The sequence below is a fragment of the Hakea prostrata genome, chromosome 3 (genome assembly GCF_041222555.1).
Source record: "Hakea prostrata isolate BN-2017 chromosome 3, UWA_Hpros_2, whole genome shotgun sequence".
In the NCBI taxonomy this organism is placed as follows: domain Eukaryota; kingdom Viridiplantae; phylum Streptophyta; class Magnoliopsida; order Proteales; family Proteaceae; genus Hakea; species Hakea prostrata.
This window is the reverse complement of record NC_142602.1, coordinates 29,985,804-29,996,747: the sequence shown is the minus strand read 5'-3', so window position 1 is coordinate 29,996,747 and position 10,944 is coordinate 29,985,804. Positions and strand designations below refer to the sequence as shown.

Below are 10,944 nucleotides of genomic sequence, written 5' to 3'. Positions count from 1 at the left end.
CGGCGGCTATCACTCATCGCTATCATATGGATAACCATCAGATAACAGTCGGGTTATCCTAGGAGTCATCTACTTGTCCAAACTAGTAGAAGTCTATCACTCAACGGATCTATCAGTTAAGATCCAACGACTATCCGGAGAAGGCTCAAATGCATCCAACGAAGAAGATTGGAAGATACACTCTATATAAGACATTACCTATTCACAAGGTGAGGACGGACGAAAACACTCAGATGCTTACTATCTGAATCGTATTCTTGTTATTCATTCCTTAGCTCTGTGCTCTAGCAGAGCCGTTTGTGATTAAGTTCATCAACTGACTTAGCCTTCGGAGGTGGACTTCTGACCCCAGCGGTCGGGCCACATTTGACGCTTTATTTTGCAGGTCACTATTAGGAGATCTAAGGGCTGAGCAGATTTTGGACGCATCAGATGGTAAGACCGTGGATCTTGTGACTGATCGCACCCACGTGTTGTCGGGTGGAACTGATACTGGCCGGTGGGGTGTGACATTATGTGCATATGGTTTGTTTACTAATATTTTGGATATTGCATTTGATTATTATACACATGATTGATTCGCATACTATGCGCATGATTGATTTGCATACCTACAAGTGTTTCAAAAATTGATTATGATTAGGTAATCTAATGAATTTATTTATGCAATCATTATTATCCTTGCATTTTAAATGATTAATGTAAAGTTTAAATGCAAGATTGAAGTGGAATGAAAGACATAGTGCCGACAAGCATAGCCATGTGGCCAGAGTAAAGTTAAAAGACTGAGTCTAAATCAATGATCGCGCCAACGCAGAGCTGTTCTAGTGGTTGAAACCAACCTCTTAGTGAAGAGGTCATGGGTTCGACTCTCACTGAGGCATATTAATTTCCCCATCCCCCGGCTTAATAAAGCCCCTTTGGACAAAAAAAAAAAAAAAAAATCAATGATGGCAATCTACGAAGTGTACATTGCCTTATGCTCAGAGAATGAACCACTTCACGATAAGAGGCAGAGACCGAGAGAGAGAGATCATTTTAGTGGTCTAGAGAAATGTGCATCCTCTGGATTTTCCTGGGATTTAGATTGTAAAATGCTAGAGAAGCAAAGATGGAAATATGTGAAAGGATTTGAAAATAGAAATGTTTTCCATAATATGTATTTTCTACAAGGGAAATTTTTTGTTTGGCACATGCAATAACTTTTATCGTCTTATTGTTATAATTGTAGCATGGTTGTATTATAATATTCAGTGGGCTAGTATATCTCATTCCCCTCTTACTGTGTAAGATAGGGGGACTCAAGATTAGAGTAAGGATATTGCAGTCTAAGGAAATGATTGAAAGCTCAAGTTCCTGTCAGAGTGTGGTAGTTTAGCTTATTTTAGTTCAATTGTTATTTTTACACTTTGAGGTTTTGTATAAGATAGTGAGATGTTTTGTTTAGATGATGCCATAATTTGAAAACTATGGCTTTGTATAAGATAGTAGAGATGTTTTGTTTAGATGATGCCATAGTTTGAAAACTATGGCTTTGTATAACTATACTGTAATTGTTGCCATCAGATAATAAAAAGTTTGTACTTGCCTTCTTTTTTAATATAAATGTTTCTGCTGTTGCAAGTAATAATGGTCTTCGTTATTTCCAAGATGAGGAAAAAGGAAGTAATTGCCATGTCTCCCAATAATGTTTAGGTGTAATGGCCCCCACCAGACCCTAGTAAATGGAGTGGGAGAAACTGTGCAAGAAAAGTGTGAGGGCGGTTTGGGCTTCAGGGATATTAAATGTTTCAATAAAGTCTTATTGGCAAAGTAGAGCTGGAGGCTCTTAACTAACCTCAATTGTCTTTGGGCTCAAATGATGTCAACTAAATACTTGTGGGGTAGGTCTATACTTGAGATGTCTTTACCTAGAAATTGTTTTTGGGGGGTGGTGTAGTGTGCTTGAAAGCAAGGATCTACTTCTCCATGGCCTTTATCAAGCAAATAGGGAACAATCAAGGAACATCCATAAATGAAGATCCCCGGCTACCCAACCTTCCTTGTAAGGGCATCACAAGTCTTCCTATGCTTAGGGGGCCATTTCTAGTGAGTGAACTCATATCCTGGCAAGACTTTCAATGGAACAAGCCTAGACTAGACTCCAAGCTTTATTAACAGCCCTAAAGGTTGAGGGCTATTCTAGTCATCCCCCATCTCTCTGCTACTATTGGGGATGCTTGGATCTGGTAAGTCTGTCTCGGGGATTTCACAGTGTAGTCAGCCTACCATCTCTGTCTTACAATAGCTGATCTCCATGGTGATATTGCTTCCTCATTCTCTCTATCTAAATGTTGGAAAAAAATTCGGTGCATTCCCACCCTCCCAAAGATGAATAATTTTTTTATGGAGGGCCTCACATGAAGCTTGGCAATAGGAGCTACCTTATTTTTAAGAAAAAGTATGTCATCTCCTTTATGCCTTGTTTGTGCATCTACTAATGAGTCTATATGCCATGCTTTATTTCATTGTAATTGTGCTAAACTTTGTTGGAGTTTCTCATCTCTTAGACTAGACACGAATGAATTTGTAGGGTCTTCAGTGATGGAGTGGATAGACTTTATGCATACAAAGTTTAAACATTACGGGGATACGCATGTGGTAATCTTACGGAGGACTCTTTGTTGGTTTATATGGAATAGTAGGAATGCTTTCCTTTTTAATAGAACTCCTCTTCATGTTCCTCAAATAACGGCTAGATTTGGTTTTCGAGTTTCGAAAATCCAACAACATTGTGCATTTCCACAAGTGAACAGCATTTGTCTTTCATGGGATCATCAAGGCAATTTCATGGCTGCCCAAGCACAGCATTTTAGAGGTCTTTCAACGAAGTTGATGGAGATTTAAGCTATGAGGGATGGGCATCCTTTTTTGCTTGATCAATGGGAGTAGACAATCTGCTAATCTCTTAAATCAGGAGTTTCAGCACTTTAGGACAGCCCTCTTCGATTGATTGGACTTGTGCTAGCTTAGTTAGGGAGATATTGACTCTTAGGTCCTCTTTTGTTTCCTTAAATTTCCCTTTTGTGCATGTATCCACAAATAAATTTGCAAATTTTCTTGCTCGAGGAGCAAAGATGTTTTCACTCCATATGATAGGGTGGCATGTCTTACCTTGTTATGCAGTGGATATTTCCTTTCTTTCCTCCACTGTTTCTTTGGATGCTTTAATATGATTTTTGGTTTGACAAAAAAAAAAAAAAGAAATTGTTTTTTCCCTTATCTTTTTTCATGGATTGCGGCTTACATGTCTTCCATACATTGAATCAAAATTCAAAATCTATTTTCTCTTGAGAGCATAACAAGTTACCTAAACCCATAAAAGGTTTTGGCCTAAAAAAAAAAAAAAAACCCATAAAAGTTTAAAATGTTTACAAAAAATGTCTTTTATCTTCCCATTGTACAAAGTGAGTGGGGGTTCCTTGTTTTTTCCATGATACCGATTCGATTTATTCCTAGTTGACTTATATACTCAATCATAGGGCTGGCTTCATTTTTCATATTTTTTTTGAAAAAGGACATATAAAACATATAAAATAGTTGTTAGAAATAGGAAGATTCAAATTACTAGAAAGAGTACACATGAAATCATGAACAAAGCATGACGAATATATATTGAAATCACAAAAGTCTTGGATGGTTGCTTTGGGCGATTTTTGCCAAAGAAAGAAAAGGAAAGGGTGAGAAAGAGAGATTAAGCGATTGGTTTGGATAAGATGTTCAAATCGCTCTAATTAAAATCAATGCATGGTTGGTAGAGTGCTAAGATCCATACTTCTCAGTGGAGAGGTCATGGTTTGACTTGCGGACGGCAAAACTCCCCCCTGAGGATGTAATCGAGGTGCACGCAAGTTAGCCCATAAAAAAATGGCCATAATTACAAGGCTAATGTGATTTTGCATTTGACCGAAAGAGATTTAAGTCACATGAAAGATACCAATAGCTCTCTTTGTTGATAATTAAAGATTGAGAGTGACTACTTATATAAGTGGTAATCTCTGTAATTTCTTTGTATACTATTCTATATTAATACAAGCTCTCTCTGGCAAAAAAGAAGAAGGATTAAGAGTGACCATGCACTTATATAAGTAATAACAAACACATATATAGTTAATGAAGTGCTCAAGTTAATATATGGCCTTGCAGCATTTCATGGGGGTGACTTGAAGAGTACCTCACATGTGTGCATGTGGAGATAGGTTCATTGAATTAAAGAGAGTGCATGTCTCGATGTAACTACTAATTATAAATTATGGTTAATTAGTTTAGAAAACAGTTTAATGAGTGATTAAGAAGCTAATTAAGTTTTTAATTCAAAACCCAATGGTGTGAGAAAAAGCCATAGAAGTACATGGCTCTATTGCTTGTAGTTTGTACCTTTGTACCCGAAAACAAGCAAGAGAAAAAGAAGCCAAGAGAGAAGGAAGAAGAAAGAAGAAAATCTTTAATGTGATGTGTTTCACGAGGCGCGCCGTTGCATGGGAGTGAAAAAAGGATCAATGAAGATCACGTGGCAGAGCCCTTAAGCAATAGAGTAAACAAACATGTCTAACCTTAAATCAAGGCAACATGCATTCAACATGGATGGTGTGGAATTTATTTTTTGTCATCATCAAAGTCACAAAGACACTCATTCCTTAGTTCAAGACCTCTTTAGACTTACTGTCTCTAAATGAGAGGCTGCCACTACTATGATAGAAGCATATCTAAAGAACTAAGGTTCGTTCAGATGAGAGAGAGACCTTTTTCATGTTTCATATATTCTAACAAGTCTTCTTTTGCCATGGGATAAAAACTCATGCATCTCTTATTTTCACATAGGAGAGGGAATTTTGCTTTCTTAATTTGGAGTCTTGGACTATAGGTAATTGACTTACAGGAAAGGGATGGTTGTTTCACTATATTGATTTTAGACTGGTGCTGCGGTCTTGGTTTAAGTTTCACTTTGATGACCTATACTAGTAAATAGGGTTTGACCTTAAATTTCTATCTTGGAGATAATTAGACCCAAGTTAGGGTAGCCTTGGATTAGGGAAATGATTAGATTAGGGCAAGGTACAACATTTCGGCGAATTTCGCCTAATTCGGTAAGTAGCGAACTGAAATAACGGTTGAATTTCGAAAATGCAAGATATTGCCGTTTTTTCAGCGATATCTTGCTTTTTTAATAGAAATTTCAAGACTTTTAACGATTTCTCGTGATTTCTTGCCAACCCCTCTCTCCTCCTTTCTCTCTCATGTCATCTCGGGTTGGGTGTTACAAATAAAAAAAGAAAAGAAAAAAGAAAGAATGTATGGTGGTGTGGACTCAAACGTGGCTTATGTAATTAATGTGCACTTCACCCAAGGGTTTACTTGTGATTCACGATATTGTACTCTCTTTTGTCTCACCTTTTATTCTCCTTTTTCTCACCTTGTCTTATAAACTACCATTAAAAAATTCATTTTTTAAGTTTTAACTTGTCTTGTTTTCATTAATGTTTTACATTACATTGTCTTTTGATGAAGAAGCCAAAAGGAGCAGTGTCATTTTCGGTGAGTTGAAGATTTATTTGCAAAGATCTAATGAAACGACAGAACAAATTTTCAAAAATCTAATTGCTTCTCGCTGCTCCTCTACTGCTCCTCTATTGCTCCTCTTCCCCTTTTGGTTTTGGATTTTGGTGTTTCCTACTTTGTGAAGAAAAAGGAAAAAATATATAGATCAGAAGATTCAGAACGGGCTCAACCACCGACGAACTCGCTGCAAATACTGCCAACGAACCTATTACGAACTATCAGCGAAATCTAGTTGCTGTTTTGTTGGTTTCGGCAACCAGCGAACCGGCGAAGTTCGCCGACAGTTTGCACCTAGGATTAGGGTTGGCTCGATATGGCCTAACTCTATTATCTTATGGGACATTTTGATAAAAGTTAGTGCTAGGGCCACAGTCAATGGTGCGTATTTAACCTATCCCAATAAGATCGTTGAGAGTATTTAGGATCAGGGTCAGAGTAATGGCCAAAATCAGGGTTGAGTCTTTAACCTATCTCAATAGTGTCATTGAAAGTATTCAGGTTAGGATCATGGTCAAAGTCTAAAAAAACCCAACTCAACATGTGCAACCCTAGTTGGAGCCAACGGGAATCTATGTTAGAATATTGATTTGGATAGATTTTTTATTTTTATTTCAAAGCCCTTGATAATTTAGTGTACTTATATGTCTAGTTACATAAATGACTATACTAAGCAACTTAGAGAAGAAAAAAATAACCCTATCAAAAGCGCATTATATATATATATGACTATTAAGTATTCTATATCTAGCTCCTCCATGAATTTGATGGAGAGAAGATGAAAACCAAGACTTATTGGTAGAGTTAATTAATCATTGTAGAAGGTTGACCTCTACTACGATCTATAGATTCCTTATCTATATTCAATCTCAATGAGAATACAAGTGAGTTGCTTTTGGCTTAGGTTGTAGTCACAGTCTTTTAGCATTCAGTAGTCGTCGGCTTGTTATGAGAACTGAAAGAGCTTCCCTACAGGGCGATCCAGAAAAGAAGACTTAGATCTCGTTTTGTTTTCACAATGTGGTGGCCAAAGGGATGAATAGTTCATCAAAATCGTTATTCTTTCCCGGCACTTCAGCAGAATCCCCGATCCCAAACGCAATAGAACAACAACATTGCTTCATTTCAATTTAATGATCAGATTCAATATTAAAGCAATTCATAGCAAATGCAAAAATCCATACATTATGATATATATTTTTTTGTGTCTAAGGTTCATCCGGGCCAGCTTACGCACGCCTTGATTACATCCTCAGAGAGAGCTTTGTCGTTCGTAAGAGTTGAAACAATGACCTCTCCACTGAGAAATATGGATCTTACTACTCTACCAACCCTACATTATGATGTATTTTGTACATTAAAAATAAACATGTACCTAGAATGGAGTCCATATTAAGTAGTTACCAAATTAAATAAAGAAATATATATGATCAATGAAATAATGAGAATATTTCTAACAAATTATGTATTAATTTAATTAAATCTTAGCATTAGAGAAGACAAACCTCATCCAATAAGCCAAAGGGATTAAAATACAAATGTGAATCTTTCAAAGCCATGAAACTCAATCTCTGATCCACATTAGATGCAAAAGCACATGGAAATTAATAAAGCTCAAAGCTAGCTATGCTTAAAAAAACCATGGAGGGGAATTTTCAGATCAAGATCTGCATATTTGGGTTTAATTAATTAACTATTATAGTCTTTATTAATAGTATTAGTTTCCACTAATCATCGATTGGGAGCTCATCACACACATCATGTGCCACGATTGCACAACTACACATTCTAATCTAAATTTCAGAATTAACAAGTTAATCCATAAGATTAAGTTAATGAGAAACGAAGGAAAACAGAAAAAGTAATGTTGTTAGTTTTCGTAATCACTAATCTATTGCATATAATTAATTCTTGGATAATGGTGATGAAATTGGAATAAAGATGTTTGCTAATCTAGGGGTTAGTGCCCTTCATTATATGGTTATGAGGCATTTTCCTTATGATTGGTCAGATCAAATTCCAAGGATCAAGTTTATTTAAAGAATAAATATAATTTATAGGCTTCAAAATTTATGTAAGAGGCTTGAACCTTGATTCCTGAGCTGAGGCCATGTCTAGGGAAATTGCTTCAGTCCTGTGCAGGATTGTCAAGCAAAATTTCGAATTGTCAGATCTGAAATTTCAGTTGAGATTTAGATCTCTACTGTTGAATATCAATGGCTGAGATAGAAATTTCGATCTGACGGCTGAGAATGTTTTGCTTGACAGTCCTGCGCATTAAATGCCTCGCCAGGACTGAAGAAAGGTCCCATGCTTAGATTGTTATAACTTTTGTGTGGGTTCTAACTTACAAAAAATTACATTACCTTAAGACCATTATGATTATGATTACTGTTCACTAGAGCTTCAGCTGTCAATTCCCCTGTCATCAAGTCACCAACTTCTTTTACCTTATGGGATTGGGCAAGTAGTGCCATACATGGTCTAAAACTCTCGGATCAAATTTCCGTCTACCCACAATAGAGAGGATTTCATATTAAAGCATTTGGGAGGAAGGAAACAGGTTTTATCGAGTCATTGTGTATGCAGCCAAGACTTTTAGCTATATGTAGTCCTTTTTTTTTTTCTTTTCCAAATAAATTAATAAAAATGACAATTTTGATTGTAAGGAAAATTAAAATGAAGAGAAAATTTATACAAAAAATTAAGTCAATGCAGGGTTGGTTGAGTGGTAAAGATCCATACTTCTACTTGCATACGACATTTTATTTCCAGTATTAAAAAAGCATGAGTATTGACAAAAAATTTATACCAAAAATTGAAAATATTGTTGATATGATTGTAAATAATTAAAATTTAACAAGTAATAATGATAATCTTTATACACCACTTTCAAGCAATCATTTTTGTAGCTATTGACATGCAGAATGCACCGAATAAAATTAGATATGCATGCGAAAACCCCCTACTTCCCCTACAATTTTATATTCAAGTTTCTTTCTTAGGTTTCAATAAAAGTATATTTCAAGAAATAATAAATTTAAATCCATTGGATTTTAATCCTTTATAAATACCCGTTAACTGCTCAAACTTCTTCCATCAACTCCTCACTCTTCTTCTTCTTCTTCTTCTTCCTGTGCTCCTCAACTTCCCTTGAAGATGATGAACCCTATCTTCTCCTTCATCATCTTCTTCTTCTTCTTTACTGCAAATGCAGCAACTCCAACATACAATGTTGTTCAGTTAGGTGCGAAGAACGACGGCAAAACCGACTCGACGAAGGCTTTACTACGGCCTGGTCCAGCGCTTGCAGTTGTCACAGTTCTGCCATTATCTACGTTCCTCAAGGGAAGTTTTTGCTTAAAAATCTCAACTTTACCGGTCCTTGCAACAACACCCACATCACCATTCGCATCGCCGGAACCCTCGTTGCTCCGTCCAATTACAATGTCATCGGAAAAAGCGGAACTTGGATCAAGTTTCACTCCGTCACCGGAGTTACCATTCTCGGTGGAACCCTTGACGGTCAAGGCTCTTCTCTCTGGTCCTGCAAGAATGCCGGCAAGTCTACTTGTCCCTCTGGGGCTTCGGTACGTTCAAATTCTTTAATGGGCCTTCTCACTCCAGGCCCATATAAGCCCATTATTTTATACATGGAACGCCCCTCCTCATTCAGCTTTTTCTTCTCGTGCAGAATTTAGGCATTTCCAGCTCCCAGAATGTTGTGATTAGTGGTTTGAAGTCATTAAACAGCCAACTGTTTCACATTGTCATCAACGGCGGCTGCCGGAATGTGAACGTCCGATCAGTGACCGTGTCGGCCGACAGCAACAGCCCGAACACGGATGGTATTCACGTACAATCGTCGAGCAATGTTACGATCACGGGAGCTAAAATCAAAACCGGAGATGATTGCATTTCTATCGGCCCCGGCGCATCAAACTTGTGGATGGAAAATATTTCCTGTGGACCTGGACATGGCATTAGGTTTGTTTCCTTTCTCTTCTCTTCTTGGCATCCAAACATAGCCTTAATGAAACGAACTTATGAAAGCTAATGTGGCCATGGATTGCATTTTTTAACTAATGCAGTATTGGGAGTTTGGGTAAGGATGCCAAAGAGCAAGGAGTGCAAAACGTTACCGTTAAAACCGTTACTTTCAATGGGACCCAGAACGGTTTTAGAATCAAAACTTGGGCTAAACAAAGTAACGGTTTTGTCAAGGGAGTCCTTTTTGAAGACGCTATCATGAAGAATGCCAATAACCCCATCGTTATTGACCAATATTACTGCCCAAGCAAGCAGAACTGTGGAAAGGTATGACGGCATTTTTGGAAATTTCATATTATTAGTCTCTCTTACTTAATATCAAATTTTATACAAGCCCAAAGCGGGATCACTCCCCCCCGAGGCCCAACCACAAAACAGTGGGCCCACGGTAAAAAAAAAATTTTAATGTGTTTTTCCCCAGCTGGACCCACGCTTTGGGGAAGCCTATTGTCTGACCAATTTCAAAATTAGACCCATTTCCTAAGTAATATTACAATATATATTTTTTAATTTTTTAATTCAAATATTTGGTATTTTTACAACAGGTTTCAGGTGTTAAAATTAGTAACGTGACGTATAAGAACATCAATGGAACATCGGCGACGGAAGTAGCAGTGAAGTTTGATTGCAGCTCGGAGTACCCATGCAGTAACATAAGTATGGAAGATGTCGAGCTCACTTATGGTAGTGAAGCGGCTCAATCATCTTGTTCAAATGCTGGTGGAACATCTTATGGTGTGGAAAATCCCTCGAGCTGTTTGTAGTATCTGGACGAGGAAAAGAATCACTTTAGATAGCATTATATACAAAGAATATTGTGTCTCACCCTTGGCATGTTTGGGCAGTGCATGTATAAATATCTAGGTGCAAATGCTTCTTGGCCCTTAGGGCTGATTGACGTGTGTATTAGTGAATGACTGTTTAATACAAATTTCTCTTAATGCGGTAGGCAATTGAGCCACCCTAAAAGAAAATTTCTCTCTGTCTCTCTCTCTCTCTATAAATGACTGTTAAAAGAGATTTGATGTTATATGTCTCTGCCAATCGGGATCAATCGATATCACAATAATGAGCTATGAATGTTCCATATACCATTCATTTGGTATCTTGTTTCAAATCAAGCACACAAAGCATAGAACTTAACAGAGGGCTAAAGAATCAAGGAATGGGAGTGTGGTTAGGAAGGACCTTAAATTAACTTTTGTTTGGTAAATGTGATTAAGAAGAAGCTAATTAAGTTGCCTAAGGAATTCAAAACATTCAAAACCCAATATGTTTGAGAAAGCCATATTCGCAAAA

At 37.2% G+C, this 10,944-nt stretch overlaps 1 pseudogene across 1 annotated transcript; it reads left to right on the top strand.

Moving 5' to 3' along the window:
• The first annotated feature begins 8,724 nt into the window (after window positions 1-8,724).
• On the top strand, window positions 8,725-10,605 carry LOC149022041 (polygalacturonase-like; annotated as a pseudogene). The gene is made up of 4 exons (XR_016172022.1): window positions 8,725-9,185; window positions 9,290-9,582; window positions 9,687-9,912; window positions 10,191-10,605. The product of XR_016172022.1 is annotated as a polygalacturonase-like (transcript).
• Window positions 10,606-10,944: the final 339 nt, after the last annotated feature.